The 21,826-nt window shown below is 38.5% G+C and overlaps 1 pseudogene; it reads left to right on the forward strand.

Annotated features, from left to right (window-relative positions):
* The window catches only part of LOC104840533, a 90,118-nt pseudogene extending 68,430 nt beyond the window's left edge, over positions 1 to 21,688 (forward strand).
* Positions 21,689 to 21,826: the final 138 nt, after the last annotated feature.

Here is a 21,826-nt window from a genome sequence, read left to right on the forward strand (position 1 = left end):
CTCTTGATTCCCCTATGTAAGAAGGCAGGCAAGGAGGGCAGGAAACCAGCAGGGCTCAGCAGGCACTTACTGGTCAAACTAAAGTGTAAGAAGGCAATGCACAGGCAGTGGAACCAGGGACATGTATCCTGGGAAGAATGTAGGAATGCGGCCCAGATGTGTAGGGATGAGATCAGGAAAGCTAAAGCACACTTGGAACTGAATTTGGCAAGGGATACAAAGAACAAAAAGGGCTTCTACAAGTGCGTTGGCCAGAAAAGGAAGATTAAAGAAAATATACTCCCCCTGATAAATAAGACAGCAGAACTAGTGACAACCAACATAGAGAAGACTGGGGTACTCAACAATTTCTTGGCCTCAGTTTTCACTGGTAATCACTCTTCCCATATCTCTCAAGTTCTTCAATGCTGAAGGTAGGGACTGGGGGAACAAATTCCCTACTATATTAATTGGAGATCAAGTTCAAGACCACCTGAGGAAACAGAACATACACAAGTCCATGGGCCGGAGAAGAAGCATCCAAGCATCCTGAGGGAATTGGCTGATGTAGTTGCTGAGTCACTCTCCAACATATTTGAAAAGTCACGGCAGTCAGGCAAAGACCCCAGTGACTGGAAAAAGGGAAACATCACACCCATTTTTAAAAAAGGTAAAATGAGGACCATGGGAACTATGAACCAGCCAGCCTCACCTCTCTGCCCAGTAAGATCATGGAGCAGATCTTCCTGGCAGACATGTTGAAACATATGGAATACAAGGAGGTCACTAGAGATGGCCAACACGACTTCACCAAGGCCAAATCTAGTGGCCCTCTGCAATGGAGTGACTGCATCAGTGGACAAGGGAAGAGCTACAGAAGTCACCTGCCTGGACTTCTGAAAGGCCTTTGATATGGTCACCCACAACATTCTTGCTGGTAAATTGAAGAGATATGGCTTAAATGGATGGATTGTTAGAATGGTAAGGAATAGGCTGGATGGCCGTCTCTAAAGAGTTAGAGTCAATGGCTTAATGTCCAAGCGGAAACTGGTAACAACGGGTGTCCCTCAAGGGTTCATACTGGGAGCAATATTATTCAATATCTTCATCGATGGCTTACGTAGTGGGATTGAGTGCACCGTCAGCAAGTTTGCAGATGACACCAAGCTGAGTGGTACAGTTGATACACTTGAGGGAAGGGATGCCAACCAGAGGGAACTTGAGAGGCTTGAGGAATAGGCCCATCATAATCTCATGAAGTACAATGTCACCAAGTGCAAGGTCCTGCACCTGGGTCAGAGCAATCCCCAGTATCAATACAGACTGGGGGATGAATGGATTGAGAGCCGCCCTGCAGAGGAGTACTGAGGGATACTGGTGGATGAAAAGCTAGACATGAGCCAGCAATGTGCACTTGAAGCCCAGAAAGCCAATGTATCCTGGGCTGCATAAAAAGAAGCATGGCCAGCAAACCACTCTCCCTGCATCCCCCTTTACTCCATTCTGGCAAGACCCCACCCAGAGTACTGCATCCAGCTCTGGGACCCTCAGTACAAGACAGACATGGACCTGTTGGAGTGGGTCCAGAACAGGTCCACAAAAACGATCAGAGGGCTGAGAGAATTGGGGGGCTTGAGCCTGGAGAAGGCTCTGGGGACACTTTATTGTGGCCTTTTAATATCTAAAGGGGGCTTATAAGACAGACAGAAAGATACTTTTTACCAAGGCCTGCAGTGACAGGACAAGGGGCAATGGTTTTAAACTGAAAGAGGGTAGATTTAGATTGGATATAAGCAAGAAATTTTTTACGAGGGTGGTGAGACACTGGAACACGCTGCCCAGAGAAGCTGTGGATGCCCCACCACTGGAAGTGTTCAAGCTCAGGTTGGATGGGGCTTTGAGCAACCTGATCTCGTGAAAGATGTCCCTGTCCATTGGCAGGGGGGGTTCTTTAAAGGTCCTTGTCAACCAAAAGCATTCTATGATTTTATGCCCAAAAAGAATGACCTAAAAAGAGGTGATGACAACACTAACCCTTTTTCTCTTATTCTCTAAGCTAAATTCCTATAAAGCACTATGTTATCATAGTAAGGAAACACCAGAGAAATATTATCAGAAAGAGAAACAACTTTTCTTAAACACTTGTTACACAGGCTCTGCTTTCTTACAGAGCTTCTGTCTGGACTCTTGTTCACTGACATTCTCCTTTCCAGCTACCATTTAAAAAAGAGCATCTCAAACTTTTGACGTCTCATCCCACCCTATTTCTGAGAAGCAGTTTACAATAAAACTACTTTTTTTCAGTCTTCTTGTTCTTTTGAAAAGGAGACAATGTCTCAAAATTCTCCTTCTGAAGAAAAATTAATTCTTTTTTCTTCTCTAGTTAAGTGACCTAAAGGCTCTGCAATTTTTTGACAAAAAGAGGCTACAGGATGCTTTCTGGCTAGATGAAGGAACTGTAGGCCTTGTAAACAGAAAAGTAAACCATCAAAGAAAAAACTTTTTTAAAAAATTATTTCTTAATTTGTTATAGGATCAAAATTGGCTAGTAACTAAATCTGAAAAATTGTCATCTCTAAGTACAAACCGAAAGCAGAAAACAAAGTTAAGTGTATAAACTTCAAGCAAAATGTCTATGAAGAAGCATTTCCAAGAATTTAAGAATGTCCTTTATGGATTGAGTTTTTCTCAGGGAAACTTGCATCCTCCCTGTAGCAAAAATGTTTTGGGAAAAAGACAAAAATGCAGCCCTGATTGCTGGATTGCTTACTGAAATGCTCATTGCTGTATGCTGTAGCCATGTTACAGCTCAGAGAACTAGTCTGTTGATAGGTAGTATCATCCTTACACCAGGCAATAATGTAAATTTTAGTTTCATATTCAGTACTATCCAGACACTCATGTAAAATGTGTTTCCTAAAATAATACTGTTGGTCATTTCTTCATTAAACTTCTTAACCCTTAGTGTAATGTGGATAATTATACTTCAGCTTAGTGAAGAAAAGAGAAAATAGAGCAGAAATATGAGAACAGGTAGAAACCAAACCCTTGGCAATAATAAGAAAGAAAGAAAAAAAAGCCTGTAGTATTCATTACATGATATTGCTTGCAGTGTGGCAAACAGTACAAAGGTGGGAGAAAGGTTCTACTGAGCCAAACAGTGACCTCCAGTCCTAGTGGAAATAACTGATCTTCCTGCAGGTAATTCCAGAAGTAACTCACTAAAAGCACATCCTTAGAAGAGTATTTGCCAAAAAGAACAGTGAGGAAACATGGCTCTTAAACAGCATACCTTTCAACGTGACAAACTCAGCTGCCTTTCACAGAGCTTGGGAAGATGGTCTCTGGGCACTGCAAATATTCCTTTCCTTCTCATAAACTTCCTAGGAGAACCACCAATATCTTATGAGCAAGGCCTTTTATCCTTTCCTTTATTCCATTTTATTCTCCATGTATTTCTCCAGGGAACCTGTAGAAGAACTAGTAAACTATACAAAAAATTTGTGCTGCTTCTGACATTAGTGAGAAAAGTAGTGCCAGAGAAGACTCTAAGAACTTCACAGTACTTAGACTGAGGGATACTAATCAATTTCCTTAGACTTACATCTGGGAAGATCCAATATAATTAGGAAGCAAATGTTCTGCTTTGTCATAGGGAAATTTATATATTGTTCACATGTAAATACACACAGTGGAAAGACTTGCAAAAGGAAAAGACTGTGTTGCAAAAGACAACGTAGTTTTATATGGCTGACATTTTTGGACAGAAATTCTTCTTGTAGAGTTGGACATACAGTTTGAAAAAAGAAAAAACCTGTCTTTTTGCAGTTTCTAAAAAAAACCTCCCACAAGCCCACTCTTCCAGCAGTTGTTTATATAAGTAACTCTATAGCTATCTTCACCATTGGCAGTTTGCTAAGATAATAAAGTGTCACCACAAACTCTTTGTTAAAAGGTACTCTGTACAATAAAACTAATTATTTCACTGCCTTAGAAGTTTACTATTTCGTTCATAGAATTAAGCACTCTTTTAAGCAAACAGAGGACGTGCTTCGTCTGTCTTTAGGCAGTACAAGGCAACACAAGATTCAAATGGAATATTTCAATCTAATGGAACATCTGGCACTGCATTACACTGGAATTCCTACATAAATGTATATTGCACTATCTGCTTTTGCATCAAATGCATTTTTCATGATCCACTTCTCTAGCAAATACCAATAGAAAGATCTACAGTAGCAGTAATAATCTGATGTACAAAGTCATTAGTCATTAGCCAACTGAGAGAAAGGAATGTAAAGTTCAATCATTACCTGGTTTATTCAATAGCATGTAAGTGACCAAGTAAAATACCTTTGTTCCAACTGCCCAAGTAACACTTGCAAAGCTGCATATTATCTACACTCTCCACAGCTTTTTGTCCACTCAAGAGGACAAATCTCTAGTTACAGTGTATGACGTACCAGGAGGTGAAAGAGTGGACATGGAAGGGGGCTTATTGTTAGTACAGGGCTAGGGGGAAGGATCTGAAGATAAACTAGGAACCCAAGGAACATGATCATGGATCAACTGGACCAGATGTCATAAAGGTAGACTGAAGGAGTAGGCAGGAAGGAGACAAGGTTAAAAAAGACAAGAGAATAATTATAGACATTGTAAGGGCCTGAAGATGCTAATATGTTTGCTTCTAGCGAACAAAGAACAGGAATCTGTAGGAAACTAGGTACAGTGGATTTTACTGACAATGAAACAATTTGCTTTCTGTTTAACACTACACTGCCTTACCAGTTCTGAGATGTTATGGCAATTATTTCCTCATCTTTCTATGACAAAGTACTTGGCTGCTTCTGGTAACTAGTAGCTTTATCAAATCAAATTCTTTTTATTGCTTTTTATTGTTTAAATTATAACAAAATGCATACAACTGGATATTTACTGTATCAATTTATCCTGTATCTATGATGAATCATGTCTAATCTGAAGAGTATTTTGGAAAACATTTTACTGTAAACAGAAAATCGCAACCATCAGAAAGATAAAACATCCACTAAATCACCTAATGCAGTGCACTGTTAATGTACCACTGATCTCTGCAAGATCTGACAGCATTTTGTTCAGAGCAGTACTAATAGTCCTGAGCAAATCAGTTTCTGTAACTGCCATAGAAAGTTAGCCCAGAGGTTAAGATTTCTCTGTCACGAAATTTTATACTCACTCTAATTTTTGCTGCCTTTTGTTTCAGTCTGTTATTCCTAATTAACCTTCATTTACCACCCTAAATCATTCCACTTTCTTCTTGGAGTTCAGTCTCCTGAATATTTGTAGTTGCTATGAAATCTAACTCTTTTCTTAAATATAACTCCTCAGAAGTCATTGTTTCTACTCCTCTGATAGTGATTGTTTTCTTGTACGCTGAACTCCAAATTGTCCTCTGTCCAATTGGAAAGTGCTCCTAATGACCAAAAAGAAAAGAATATTTCAGCTGGAGAAGATAACCTTAGTTCTGTATTAGAAATAGTCCAGCAAAGAGCCACCAAGATCACTAAGGGGCTGGCCCTTCTCTCATATGAAGGAATGCTGAGAGAGCTGAGATTGCTTGAGAAGGGGTTGAACCAGATGACCTCCAGAGATCCCTTCCAACCTCAACCATTCTGTGATTCTATATCTTTATAGAAGCCCCAAAGCATGCTGTCCTTTTCCTAATACAAATATGCACATTACTTGCACAGACATTGAAGATTGTTTCATGTTTCTTCATTCCAAATTTTTCATTCTTATTTTCATACTGAATATCAGTGTTTTAGAACAGATAATTATGTCCTAATGTCTTGTTTTCTGGACAAATCTTATGTTGCTTTCATTTCTAATCTTCTGCATTTCTTTTAATTGTATTGCTGTTTCACTGACATTTACAATGTTTCTTAAATTGTCATGAACAAGCTTTCATGAGCATGTTTATTTCCTGTTTAAAATCCGAACTCTATTTCTCAGCAGTGAATCAGGCAGGGGAGATCTTATAACATTCCTCCAAGAACTACCAACTGAGACTAAAGAAAGGGCAGGAGGCAATGAATTCCATGTCATCTTCTGCACATTCCTGATCTTTGGTTGTTCCAGGAACTGAATGCCAATGTGCACACAAAGCAGCATTTAAACAATTTCTTTGGCAGCTACAAGAAGTATCATCTTAATAGGAGATCCACAGCATGAGAGAAAAAGATGCTTCTCAGAGAGATTTGCTACTTTCTTATTCTGTAAAATGTATATAGCTAGTTGACAGATCTGCCAGTTCTTTGTCTTCTCTCTCTAACCATTTTCTTGACATTTAGAACAGGGAAAATATCACACACTCTGTTTACCATGTATACATTTGAAATATGCATAACTACTTGACATACAATGTTTTGCAAAGAGGCATTCATTCTTTGTGATTTGGATCTAGCTTCTATTTATTTTTATTTCTGTATTAATCTTCTCCACTAGCATATTGTTTAATTTTTTAAGAGTCTGCAGCTTGATATTACTTTTTATGTTCCTACTGATCTAAATTGGCCTCTGTTGTCCTTTTATCTCTTCAGACTTCTGAGATACATTTCAGTTAAGGCCTTTCCAGCTATTTCTAGAATCAAAGCTGAAGCCTCCTGAAAAATTTTGTAATGCATTCTATCTAAAATCAATTAAAATATTAATGTTTGGAGACTCCTACTTTGTTAAAAGCATTTGGATAAAAATGATTTCTTTTCTTTCTAGTATTTTACTTGTTCTTCTTTCCCATATGTATTTGTCTGCTCTTTCTCTAGCTTGTAGAAATAAACATCTGTACCACCAGAAATAGGGGTGCTTTTTACTCCTTCATACAGCTACTAACTCCAGAACAGGAAAAGACACAGGTCCTTGCTGGCTCTTTCTGGACCCTAGTTACTACAAAAAGAAACTTGGACACATTTTCCAGAGGGTAACTGTAGTATGTTCCAAAAGACCCTTCATCTTTTCAAGCCCATCTGTAAGTTCCCTGATATACACCACAATACATTTACTTGACACTGTGCCCGTGTCTTCTCCCTGGACAGTATTTTACCCTTTCCTCTCCAGCTGACCATAAAAGATACCAACTTAGCTTTCAGCCATAGTTTTTTTTCAGATCCAGCCTATCTTAACTGCCAGTTATTATTCTGTCTCACTCTCCCCTTTCCAATGATTTCACTCTCATCTCTTATCATTTTTAGTATACAGTTTTAGAGGGCTTCCCTTGACATTGCCTTCCTCAGAAGCATCAAAAGCGGCTCACAAACACAGGTATACTTAAGCTTTTTAAAGCATTGATAAAGCTTATTAGAAGAGATTCATACTTTTTTTAAGAACTCTCTCAAAATAAAAATGCAGTATTTATTATGCCAAACAGATCTGAGAACTGACTGCTATCTCCCAAATAATCACCAGTGAGAAATCATCATCAATGGGTGGTTTCCCTGGGTTCTGAAGCAGTAAATACATTTTCAGTGTTGTCCAGGGAAGAAAATACAGTAACAAAGAACTTTCTGATGCCAAAAGACTGATAGAAAGTTAAAGAGCAAACAGAATAGAAAAATCAGACTGAATGAATTTGAACAAATTTAGCTATTCAAACAAAATTAATTCTAGAAGATCAAGTACAAGGCAATATATTTAGGAACAACTAATGCAAAGTAATGGAGTATGTATTCTGGAAATCTCTAATTAGCTATGCAATTGAACATTAATTTCTAGGGCAATGCCATAGCCATGTGACTAAATGTCATATTTATTTTAAAGCAGTGAGAAAGAGTACCAATTTTATCACTATATACATCACTGATGAGACGGTACAGAAAAAATGTTCTGGAGTTGCCATTTTCAAAAATATGCTGAGAAACAGGAGAAGGTAGAAGAATGGGAGGAAAGCTTTTTTCTTAATAAATATAAGTCATTCTGTCTAGCATATTAAGAGGAAATTGGTAAGAAGTTTCCTTGCATTGTCCAAATGCATCCATGATCAGAAAACTAATACTAAAGAGTTTTTGCTCAAAATGCAAAAGGTAATAGTGAGTACAACAAACCAAAAGGGAAGCACAAGTAATCACTTTGATGATAATAATGAACATGAGAAGCCCTTTTTTTTCTATCTGCAAAATCATCATCAAGCTTTGTGTATATATATATTGTAAAGGAGAGTTTAACAGTTCCATGTTTCTCTTGGGAAAGCAGTGAGGTGTCTCTCTGGATGTTCATAATCAGCTGCTCTCATACTGAATGTGATGAGAAAATGTAGAGGTTTAGCCTGAAGAATTAACAAAAGGGCAAAGCAGACAAAGTAATCTGACAGCTCTTCACATCTGAGTATGGAATTAGACCATGCAGTTCTGAGTCACATCTTAGTAGCGTTTACTGCAAGTGAGGATTCGATTGTGCTTTGCCTATGTTGAGCTTGGACTGCCAGGTGGAGGGAATAAATACACAGGTATTTCAGTTCTGCTTTATTCTACACATTCCATGATGAGTTTTCCATCTTCCCTCTATACTCACCTCCCATTATCTCTGACTGCAACACTACATGCTCTACATGCTTCTATATTTGAAGGCTCATATTGCTTTGATATTATTTTGATATTTATCTTTCTCATTTACAGATTTCACTAAAATTTTTACTCTTTGTTTTCCACATCTTTTTGAAAATCTAGTCTGTCTATCAGCCTGGATAACTTACATACTGGCTCCCATTCTTGCAACCTCCCATCTCTTGCTGTATCTTTCTCCATCTGTCTTACATAACTCTTGTTCCATACAAAGCAAAATAAAACAGAGATTGTGTTATGTGCCCAGAAAGCATATCAAGATACTTTTTTCTCTAAGTAATTTTGCACAGAACTTCAGTTTTTCTTCCAAACAGAAGAAACTACCATATTTCTAACACAGGCAGCATATGATCATGTGAAAAGGTTTTTTTTAAAGAATACTAGCCCTAAAGATAGATCTATTTGCCTGCAGCCACGCTTATGGGTGGAGAATGGAACATGAAGAATGCACTTATTTCTGTTCTTTATTGCCATAACATAACAAGCAGTTGGAGGGCCTGCAAGTCAGACAACATTACTGGACAAAGCTGTCTGGTGTATGTGAAAAAAATGGAAATCAGCAGCCAGAAGCAGTAACTAGCAGCTTAGTGCAAAAATGGCATTGTAAAGAGAATAAGAGTGATGAACAAACAACACATTCATAACGCTCACCTACATACAAAGTTGAACTATCATCCTTGTTAACATCCCAATTCAGAAGTTGAGGCATTTGTTTTTCCTTTTGTGTCAGGCATGTGCTCAATCCCTCATGAAATCAGCAGCACTTAGAATTTGGTTATTGTGTTTTTCTAAATAAAGATGAATTTAAGAATATGCTTAAAAAGATATGATTGAAGTGAGGTGTAAGACTTAATTCACAAGATTATCCTAGTGTCTGAAGAGTCTCACTGACTATTAAAAATGGTAGGCATTACTCTGATAATGGTAGAGTGTGTGCATGTCTCAATCATCTCCATGTGTAAGTCAAACAGAAAAATTCATCTAAATGTTCTGAAGTGAAGAATTGTCAAAGCAGAAGAGATTGGATAAAGGGAAGGCAAGAATTTTTCATGACATAGAAGAAAAAGGGACACTGTAAAATAAGTCAGCAGGGACTGACTTCGAGATCTGAGTCACAACCACATGTACAAAAAATATGGAATGGAATGCTATCTTTCCTTAAGATTAATTTTTTTTTCTTTTTTTAACTAGAGTATTTCATGTTAATCTCTTAGAGTGGGAAGTTTGGCTTACTCTTTGCTAAGACTATAAAAAAAAAGGAAAGCTTTCATATTTTTCCATCTGAAAACATGTGAGGTCTTCAGTAAGTTTGAACAAAATGCAAAAGATGGATTCCCAAGTTAAGCATGTTTGGAAAGGCATTGAAGTGTTGTTCATGAATCCTAATGTGACTTGCCACATGTGTCCCAGTATCCTTGAGTTTAATTTTGATACCCTAGTTAAGTAGAATTCCCAGTTTTGCATGTCTCATGAGTACACTATGCTTTATTATTACTGTTGCTTCCAAAAAGCAGTAATAATTCTGTTAGATTCTTCAAACTGTCATCTTGCTGTAAATTAGAACTGGACAAATAAAGGGGGAAGGAAAACTTCCTTCCAAACAAAACAAAACCCACGATTTTTCTCCTCCACTCCTATAGGTTTGATTTCAGAAAATACTCTAATAACAAAATTTCACTTGTAAAAATGTTTAGAAACAATGAATTCTTATGGGAAGCTTTTTGCAGGAATTGCATTTTAAATATAACATGAACATTATATATGTCAGAAATGGTTTATGCTCAACCAGCCATTACGCAAAACTATTTCTCTGCTCAATCATAGCTATGAAATAGAAATTAAGCTTTGAAATATCACAATCAATGCAAAAAAGGTAAAACACAAAGAGGGGAGCAAGTCCCCAAAGTCATGCTCTGGCCTTAAGATATGTTACATAAGGAGAAAGAATCTGAAAACTAATTTCATCTATTATTTTCTGTGAATCCTTAGTGCAACTCTATCAGCTCTACACCTTTCTGCAGATGCAGCTCCATCTTGCTACATTTTTTGTTGTCTGGGTTTTTTTTCTAGTAAGGGAGCTAACAAAGATATCAGCTACCAAGTTCTATGCTGAATCTGTCAGCTAATTAGAAATGCATGAAAATACAACCTAAAGACAATGTGCACTGTGGGGCAAAGATGCCTGGTTTTACTGCCCTTCCAACTGTATGTTTTATATATTTGCAAAACTAGCTTTCAACTGCATCAGTATAGAACTTGTGGTAATAAAAACTTTAGGGCTTACAAAGTGTCAAAAAAAGCTCACAGACTACTTCTAGAAAAATCATGAATTATTTATGAAGCAACTTTCACAATTAGGTTTTCTGTCCTGCTTCCATTTATATCATATGTCTCAGGGTCATCAATTTCAGTTTATTTTAACTTATGAATTATAATCTTTCACTTTTGCACTAGAAAGTAATAAACTTTGGGCACAGTGTCAAATAAAAGGAAGCCAACCATTTATGGCATATATGTAAGATAGGCTTATTAATTAAACATAGACATTTAAAAAGAGGAAAATTTTAAGTGTCCACAGCTTCAAGGCAGCATAAAATTTATGAGAGCTTTACTAAATTATTTATTCCAGTTTCATCTGGTAATTAGAGTTGAATAAACAATTTGCAGCTAATCATATTTTTTCTAGCAAAATCGTCATCTTGTATTTGAAAACTGAGTAACAATATGTGGGTTCCTGTGGTGGGTTGACCTTGGCTGGATGCCAGATGCTCACCAAGCTGCTCTATCACTCCCCCTCCTCAGCAGGACAGAGGGAATAAAATAAGATAAAAAAAAAATTTGTGGGTTGAGATAACAGTAGTTTAACAAAGAAAAGCAAAGGCCATGTATGGAAGCAAAGGAAAACAAAAAGATTTATTCCCTACTTCCCATCAGCAGGCAATATCCAGTCACTTCCTGGGAAGCAGGGCCTCAGTATGAGTAGCAGTTGCTCCAGAAGACAAACACCTTAACAAATGCCCCCTCCTTTCCTCCTTTCTCTTAGCTTTTTTTGCTGAGCACCACGTCATATTGTAAAGAGTATTTCTTTGGTCAGCTTGGGTCAACTGTTCTGGCTATGTCCCCTCCCAACCTCTTGCTCACCCCCAGCCCACTGGCCTTGGAGGGCAGGTTTGGAGAGACAGCCTTGATGGTGTGTGAGCACTGCTCAGCAGTAGCCAAAAGACTGGTGTGTTACCAACACCATTCTAACTACAAATATAAAGCACAGCACTATGAGGGCTGCTAAGGGAAAAGTTAGCTCCATCCCTGCCAGACTCAGTACAGTTCCCTATTAAGAAAAATAAAAGGTTGTGTGCAAGCAACTTCCATCACATCAGCACATGAATAGAAATGGAAGAGTTTCTGTGGACTAAAATGCTAGTACCTCACATACTGTTGGATGCATCAACCACGGTCCATCCTTATAGCCTAAACATACACTTCAAAAACTGTTGTTCTCTAGCAGAGCTGTAGCACCAACAAGTGCAGGAATATCCCCATCACACACAGGCCAAAGACTAAAAACAGATCTAGAAGGCACGTTCATCACTGAGATGTTAGCATCTCCATGTATGAGTTTTCAAGTTGTGGTTTTGAACCATCTGACAAAGGTTAGTGAAGGACTGGGGCATGACAGAAGCCTGAACTGGAGGAGAGACAGTGCTGCTCAGTGCTTGTGACCTGAAAGAACAAACTCATCCACTTTGCAGTGGGAGATAAGGAGGGTTTCTGTTTGCATTTTAGTATAGACGTGTATCTCAGATCATCTGTCTAGACTCCCCTTATAGAAAACAGGGACCAATTACAAGTTCTATAGTACAACTCATCTCATTCTAAGGGGGACAACTGCATTTAGTCAGATGAACTATGTAACAGATGCACATATTTCTCTCAGCTGAACAGAAGCAGAGCTTAGGGCAGCCATCTCAACTGTAGATGTTTAAAGCCAAGCAAGATGAATCCTGCCTGGGGTCTTCACCTTCAGAATACACATGAACTCATAAGCTGTCCTTCAGGATCTGATCAAAATTCTTTTCTAATAATCCCCAGCAATTATGCAAACTGTAGCATATGGTAATGAATCATCAATTGCTGACTTGAGTTGAGTCACTGCACATACAAACAACACATTGTTTTGCACTTCTGGAAAAATCAATGCTTAAGATCTATTCAAACAATAAAACATTTTGGTAACAAAACAATGAAAATAAATCACTAAATGTAAATTTTACAGGATTTATATAAAACATCCCTGGTACGAGTTGGCTAAGGACAAACCCAGCTTGTCAGAATTCCATATAGTTTATCTAATATCATTGGCCAAAATATTTTTTTGGACTCAAAACATTGACCTATCTGTCTCAGTGAGAAAATACCAGATTATACAGCACTGAAGAGAATGCAGAAGGAGCTGAATTGTCTGGCTCAAACACTGAATTCTGACTTCTAGTTAATGTTGCAGTAATTTACCTAAATCAAGCTAGACATTGTAAAGCCATTATCAGAAATGGAAGAGAGGGAAAAGAAAAAAGAAGCCAGGAGTTAAAAACCTGTTACTAAGCTTAACGTAGTCACCTTTCCTGCTGAACACAGGATTGAATTTCTCAAAGTAATAATGTATTCTTTAACAAGAAAAGCAAGCTAGACCTGGGAGGAATCACAGAATCATAGAATATCTCAAGTTGGAAGGGATCCATAAGGATCATCAAGTCCAACACCCTGCTCCTCACAGGACTACCTAAAACTAAACCATATGACTAAGGGCATCATCCAGATGCTCCTTGAACTCTGACCGGCTTGGTGCTGTGACCGCTTCCCCGGGGAGCCTGTTCCAGTCACTGACCACCCTCTCAGTGGAGAACCTTTTCCTAACATCCAATCTGAACTTCCCCTGATGCAGTTTCATTCCATTTCCTCATGTCCTATCGCTGGTCACCAGAGAGGAGATCAGCACCTCCTCCTCCACTGCTGCACACCTTGAGGAAGTCAGAGACTGCAATGAGGTCCCCCCTCAGCCGCCTCTTCTCCAAGATGAACAAGCCAAGTGACCTTGGCCACTCCTCCTAAGTAGTGCCCTCAAGGCCTTCCACCATCTTGGTCACTCTCCTCTGGACACACTCTAATAGTTTGATGTCCCTCTTACATTGAGGCACCCAAAACTGCACACAGTACTCGAGGTGGGGCCGCACCAGTGCAGTGTGGAGTGGGACAATCACCTCCCTCGACCGGCTAGCTAGGCTGTGCTTGGTGCACCCCAGGACACGGTTGGCCCTTTTGGCTGCCAGGGCACACTGTTGACTCGTATTCAACTTGCCATCAACCCAGACCCCCAGATCTCTTTCTGTGGGGCTGCTCTCCAGCCTCTCTTCCCCAGTTTGTACATACAACCAGGATCACCCCATCCCAGGTGCAGAATCTGGCACTTGTTCATGTTAAATTTCATATGGTTGGTGATTGCCCAGATCTCTAGTCTATCCAGATATCTCTGTAAGGCCTCTCTACCCTTGAGGGAGTCAACAGCTCCTACTAATTTAGTATCATTGGCAAACATACTTAATGTACATTCGATTCCTGCGTCCAGATCATTTATAAAGGAAAGGGAAATAAAAGGGAAATAAAAGGAATGGAAATAAAACTTCTTGCTTGACAAATATTATTTTTAAATGCCATAAAAGTGAAACTTTTGGTCCTTTGGTTAGAGAAAACAAAAGAATGATGTTAATTTTTAAATCTAATTACTGGTGATGTTAATTGCATTTAAAATAACATTGACTAGTTCTTCAGTTATTTCAGAACACATTTGCATGCACATACTATTTCAAATCGAAAAGAGTTTACTGTGACTTTTTTTAGTACTATGAAGGATGGAACAATCAATGCCAAAAGTTCTGTTTCAAACTAAGGTTACCTTCATATATTTACATGTTTACTGCTGTAATGAGAGAACCAAATACGATATAGAGTAGGCAAGCCAATCCTCCAGGGAACTCAGGCCAAGACAAATATTCAGTTCCCAAGAAAAAAAAAATCTCAAAAATTGACTTGAACCAGACAGTAAAACTTCTTTCTTCTACTGTCTTAAATTAGTTTTTCACTTGGAAGTTTTTAGGCAATCAAAAAACTTTCCAGGAATAACATTGTTCCAAGCTTAATAACTTACTCATACACCCACTAAAACAGTTAACTATAATAGTGCTAAATGATGATGCCTGTTAGAACCATGTATTCTGACTACAGCTTGTCAAAGAACATTTTGACTAGTGTTAAACTGCAACGTCCTTTCAGTCTGAAGCATAAAAAGGGTTGCGTAGTCATAAAAATGGAGTAGTACATGTACATACTATGGTATTCCAGGGATCCGCATTAAAGTATAGATCCATCTCCATTATAAAAAACAGGTAGAAATATTTCCTAAATTTTACCTGGAGATACAAACACTACAATCATGAACAAAGTTATCTTTTCTTTTTATATTTCCCCTCAGAATTACAAACTGGTTTTATCCTTCCATATTGATAAATTACTAGAACATACTACATCAAGTACGACCAGAAAATTCTTACAATTTGATCTATTTGATTTTTCTTTAAGTTTGAGTTTCCTTCCACCCCTGAATATTTCAGGGTATGAAGCCCAGAAAATCAGGTGACAAGTCTACACCATTTCGAAGTTTGTGAGAAGGTAGGGTCTGTGAACTTTACTTTGCTCTAACACTATTTGTTATCCACTGCAACTATGGAATCTGAAATCAACAAACTGCACAAATTTACTCTGCAATATTGTAACACCCTGTAATTACTTTAGACTATGTCATCAATGACTGCAGATCAGCTCTCCAAAGTATTTTTTTTAAATCCTGGCAAGCACATGGAAGTTTGTTTGCAGTATAGCAGCTTAGGCTTTAGACAGGGTTTTCCAAAATCTGCATATTCAATCACTATTTCTTCACTCTCTTGATATACTGCCAAAATTTCTCTAAGATATCACTGAAGAATTCTAATGACACTGTCAACCTATTGCATATAACTGACAGTTTTAACCTTTATGTTTTGAGAAGCATTCAATGCTTCTTCCCATACCACTTCGCAGTAATATCTATTTCTGTGTTTCTGAATGATGTGTTTCAGCCAGCCTCCCGCATGCCAGGTTATTCAAAGCTGCAATATAACCCACCGTTAAATAGAGAATTATATGACATAGATTTCACCATCTGGCATAGGAGCTTGATCTTTTTTAGATGTTCTAAAATTATTTGTCAACCAAGAATATTTCATTAGATAGCTGTTATGCAGTCATGATACTCTTCATTAAATGAAAGTATATAAAAATAGCACTAAAGTTCACGCTATACACACTTTAAGCACAATTTTGTACAATTGGGTACAAAGACATTTGCAATGATTCCAAAATACCTAATGCATGTGGCAACTTAGTCCTGTAAATACTACATTTGAATGGCAACATGCCAAAGCCTGTAAGTCCAGTCTAGAGGGAAAGCCTACAAGAGTACAGCAAAATTTCATATTCACAACAACAGTAAGTATGTTGATTTCAGGTAGGGGTTAATCCAGACATTATTGTACAATGCCATTAATACATACCAGCTTTCCACTCAGAAATTTTTCTACCATACTTCACTGTGTAGACATGTCTCCTGACATAATTCTGAGTTGACAACAGAAAGTAAAGAGATAGTATGGTCTGAAATGCTTTTTAAGGTGAGGTCCTTGGGTCACATAAAATAACCCCTTGGATTTCAAGAGAGCTGTGTAAGTTGAGTTCTGTCATTCACTGACTTAAAGAGCATATCTATTTGAGGGTTTATTTTAATTTGCATTACCATAAACAAGGGATGTTTTGCTTAGGAATCCAAAATTAGAAACATGTCATCGGTGGTTTTCAGTAGCACTATGTGCTTTACTACAATACATTTTGGGGAATCACAGTCTCCAAAAGTGGAATATGATAAATTGCTGAAAAGGTTTTTTGTGTGTTTTTAGAGATTTAAAAATAGACTGATATACAAGAAAAACAATGGCCTCTGGTAGCAAAGAATCCAGGGCCAGATTTCAAAAAAATACAAATGCCTGAAGTCACAGAGAGATACCTGTTAGGATTGTTCAAGACAAACCTTGTAACTCCCAAGGACTGTACCAAAAACCTCAGTGAGTGCTCATCTGCTCCTGTAGGTACCTTAATTTCTTTAAATCTGGCTAACAGTTCTTAAAAACTCCTCTGATCATGCCTATGCACCTCATTCACAGACAAACTGTGACAGACAAAAAGTAGATTTTTTAAAAAGTATATCTAGATCTATTCTCTTAATTCATGAGAACTTAAGCTCCACAATAAAGAAAGTCAACAGATAGTCAAGTACCCTGCTGCTCCAGTGTCCTGACATTGCCAGACTGGTAGCTCTTCTCAGTAACTATGCAACAGTGACTCCTAGTTCTGAGTAATCAGAGAGGAGGCTGAAAAAAAAAATTTAAATGAACCGTTTAATGGGGGAAGGAAGGGAAGCTTCAGGCAAAAAAACTTGAGTGGGAAGTTGCTTTTGTTCCAGGAACCAGGCATTCTGATGAGCCACTTGTGCTTGAACAGCTCATGACTGATTGTGCACAGAAGAAGCCAAGGCATTTGACTATGAGCTGGCCATCTAGGAAGAAAATCTGAACAGATACGCCCAGCTGCTTGACTGCAGTGCAAGGGCTCCTTCAGCTCACCAACTAAGTACACTGTAAACAAATGGTACTAGATGCAAACAAATACATGACAGGTTCTTATTACCACCTCTAACCTAGGCAATTTCTTCAGCTGGCAGATGGATTAATCTAATCAGTATATTTTATCTGAGCCTAAGATTGTGGAGACAAGAGCATGCTAACTGAATACATAAAATCAATCCTCACTGCAAATGTTAAATTATCAGGACAATTACCTACACTGTCATCTCGGTGTCAAATTATGTAATAAGTAAGTAGCCAGGAAAAGCAAAGGCAGGAATCCTTCAATTTTATCCTTCTTCTACCAGCATGCCTATCTTATTTCTACTAAATCATTTATATAATACTTTCTGGTTGTCTACAGAACACTCAAGATATTTTTATGTATCGTTAAAGAATCTGATGACCTATATCCACATGTGATGGGGAAGTCCCATGGGCTCAGTTAAAACTCATATCATTACTTTTTTTAACTCTACAAGGTACTTGAACTGAATCTGTTATGCTATTGCTTTTTTTTACCATCGGGCATTTGACACACTCAAGTGTATGAACACAATCAGCTAAATGCTGCTTATTTTTTGACAGTCATTCTCTGACAGGACATAAATAGTATTTGCTGAACCAAAGAAACTAGTTACAAGTCATAGACTGTGCTTTAAAAACAGAGTGAGTATGGTTTCAGCTACACAGTTTTAGTATAGACTAATTGTGTCTCTATAATCTGGAACCTTTAAAAAGAAAATTCTCAACATCCATGCTGAGGTAATTAACGTGAGTAAGGGTTTCAGCATTTGGTCCTCAATCCAGATCGTATTTCAAACTGTAAATTTTTGCTAATGGACTTTTCAGAAGCCATTTGATGCAGAAAAGAAAAGAAAACATTGTGCAGGAGTCTGAACTCCTCCTTCGGGCAAAATGCCTTATGAACCTAATGAAAATGACTGAGAAAAAATGCAGTGATGGACCTTTTTAGCTACATACAGCAGAAAACAAAAATAACTCCTTTGAAGAATCTTATTGATATGGAAAAAATAATTCACAAAGCTAGTGTTCATAGCATGTCTACTTTCTATTGATAGAACTAATCTCATTTGTGCAGGAGGGCGGGGCAGGGATGGGTAATGCAATAGCCTAATTTTGTTTTTGTAAACAAGCCACACTTTGTTCAGAGCTTGTTTTCCTTGGCTGAAACATGGCTTAACCTAGTAACTAGTGTTATTAGACTATGTTTCTTCTCTCACTTTCAAATATTTTATCCAGCTTACCACAAGTTTTAAGACCCCAGAGGGACCTAAAACTTCTCAGAGCTTCTGCAAAAATAGATGCCTCAAACCAAACAGCACCTCAACAGGTAAGTTATTTGAAGTTGGTTTCTCTCAAAGAGAAGTTCATCTTTCAAGGTGAGCCAACATTTTAGAAACATGTCAAGTTCATCAAACTCAAATTCATAAATTCTCTAACATCTCTGTTAAACCAGGATAAATTCACTCAGTTTTGATCTGAGAGACTCGCAAATATTTTTCTTGACATTTATTTCATCTTTTTTTCCATTTTGCAAAAATATGGGGTTTTTTCTGCTTACCTAATATACCTAAAATAAATATGATTGTTTTCATTGCATAAGTTTCAGAAGCACTTCACTAACTGTACATCCTGGCTTTCCCTCAGCATCATTGAAAATGTCAGAATTTATCTGGGATAATATTAGTCAACTAATACTTCAAGACTATAAAAGGGAAAACAAATTCTTTTTTGTTGATGACTTTTATTCCTCCTGAGGAAGAAATTAAGTTGAAACATTTGAGAAGGAAATTTATTCTGTCTTTTTCACAGCAATATAAGGGTACAAAGTAACATGACTAAAACTAAGTGATCTATTCTACCCTAAACACAAGCACAGGGGAATCTAAACTAGAAGAAGGCATTGAAGAACAATTCTTTTCCGCACAAGAGGTCGAAGAGACAAAGGGACTGCATGCTTAAAACATATCCATGCAAGAAAAACCCTCAGCTGATCATCCTGTGAAGAAATCATCATCTTCAGTGTATATACAGGCAATCATATGAAATACAGGAAGTGGCTGGCTTTTTTTCTCTGGCAAAGCAACTGTGTCATACAAGAGCAATGGTTTTGTTCCTCTAAAATAAGAGAAGAGTCAGTCTTGCTCAAGTAATCATGAAATCCTTCATTTAACCCACTCTACTTTGGTGAAAGCTGTTAGCATTTCCCAGATGTGGAATTCTTCATAGTAGGTCAAAGAAGGTCCATATATCTAAGACAACATGTTTGCAAAGATTGGAGTAACCCCATCCATCTGATTAAACAATATTTGTGAAAGGAATGTCTTCATACACATCAGATTTAGTATGTATTGGTTAACAGGATTTCATTTCTGTAATCATTTTGTGGCAAGCTGAATTTAAGAAAAATTATTTATTTTTAACAAAAGAAATAAATGATGACATTTCTCTCCTTCAGAGTAGAATAACCTACCCTTCAATCAGCATTATAGATTTTTTAAAAATGTCCTGAATAAATTCCAAGGAAAACCATGTTTTGTAACAGATCAGTCATGTACAAGAAAATACAGAAAAGTAAAGCAAGGGAGACCCCGTGTGGCCTGATTCTTGTCTAATAAAAACGCCACTGAGAAGTTCTAATATTCATTATAACACACCATGGAAATAATTATATTTTTTATAAGTATGATAAATAGCACTCAAACAATCCTAAATGCTTCATAAGATCAATATATAGATTTTTGGCATAAATCAGCATATATTGTTTTTACTCATGGAGTATATATAAATACGTACTTCAGTCTTTAAAAATTATAGTGCTATCTCAGACAATTCATACTCTAAAAATACTCACTGATGTTGTTAACTGAAAATGAAACATCTCATTGCACTTCTAGGTTATGTTGATGACAAAATCAGTCATTTTTAGGTGGATTTTTAAATCAAACTGTCTTCCTAAGACTGTAAGTTAAAATATTGGTCATTAAAAAATCCAAATAAAACTTTATGCCTTTTCTAGACAAAGTTGTGTGTGAAATTTTGCTCTGATCCCATAATAAGCATGGTCGTTGACAAAACTTCTCTTCACTAAATACTTATTAAGTGGAGGGGGGGGGGCAAGTCATTCACCCATTCATGTCTGACAACTTGGCTGGTAAAGCAGACTGTCTACCAAAATTGTTTTCTTTTTTTTTTAATGTAACTTAAGAGAGTTTGCTGTAGAGAAACAGATAACCCATAAGCGTTTAGACAACCTCAGGCAGAAAGCAAGACCTCTGGAAGAGCATGAAGGGAAAGAGAAAGCAAAAAGATTAGAAAAAGACTGCCAGGCCCTCAAGATGAATTCATAAGCAATGGGGAAAGAGAATTCATGACTTTATAAGACGAGGAGGTATCTTATAGATAAAGGGGTAATTATCATCCTATCTCAGTTAGGAGAAAAATTATAAAAGCCTGGTGGCAGTCAGAGATAAATGCCTTAGCAGTGCTAGTTAAAGCTACAGCTGCTCTAGATTTCTGAGCAATGTGATCTTCTCATGGGGAAACAGGGGCACCAGAGGAATAAGCCACCCTGCTCTTTAGCTAAAATGGTGAGTCTCCGCGTCTTTCCTCTGTGGTTTCATTGTAGTTAACTCAATACAGACACAGGAACAGCAAGTCAAAGGTGAGAGAGACCTTTTGCAAAGCACAAATCTCTTCTGACCAAGGTGCCACTCACTGCATTAACATTCCCCTCGAAGAATTTGGGGTATTTTCAAAAGTAAAACACTTTACTAATTCATGGGGTGTCACGTCCCAATTTCTCAGGACGACGACCACTCATCTTTGCTGATTCCCAGGTCAGGATTAAGGCGAAACCACACCAGAGATCCTTTAATTCACAAAACTCAACTCTTACTTGCTCACAGCGGGAACTGGCGCCAACCCCCCTCAGGAGCCCGTGTAACCCGCGGCCACCCTCCCTCCACAAACACACGCTCCAGGCCTCGCTTATCCGGGGATCAGCTCAGGGCGGAGAATGAGGCGAGCCCTCCCGTCGGGCCAGGAGGGGCAGAGCGGACCCCCTCGCTTCCCAGACTGCCGCTCCCAGAGGAGCCCGCCGGCGGCTGGAGCCGCTCCCAGGCCCAGACCCGGTCGGCGGTTGGTGTCGGAAGGGGTGAGGTGTGGGGGTTACGGGAAAAGAGAGAGCGCTCACCGGCCCTGGCTCCCGCGGGGGCCCCCTCAGCCCAGGGGTCCCGCTCCACAGGGCACGGGCACGCGGGGCTTCAGTTCGCGCCCTTTTATCCCCTCCCGGCCCCTCCTTCGGGCGGGCACTCGAGCTCATTAGGCTAATGAGGTGTGACGGGCGGTTTGGGCTTCCAGAACCTTCGGGAAAGGGGTCGGCGGGCCGTGTGGGGGGCGACGTCCCCTTGGGCGCGGACCTGAGGGCGGTCGGGCCTCTGGCCGCGGCCGGTGAGCTGCCCCGCTCGG

The sequence above is a fragment of the Haliaeetus leucocephalus genome, unplaced genomic scaffold (assembly GCF_000737465.1).
Source record: "Haliaeetus leucocephalus isolate CR32 unplaced genomic scaffold, Haliaeetus_leucocephalus-4.0 Scaffold784, whole genome shotgun sequence".
Lineage (NCBI taxonomy): Eukaryota > Metazoa > Chordata > Aves > Accipitriformes > Accipitridae > Haliaeetus > Haliaeetus leucocephalus.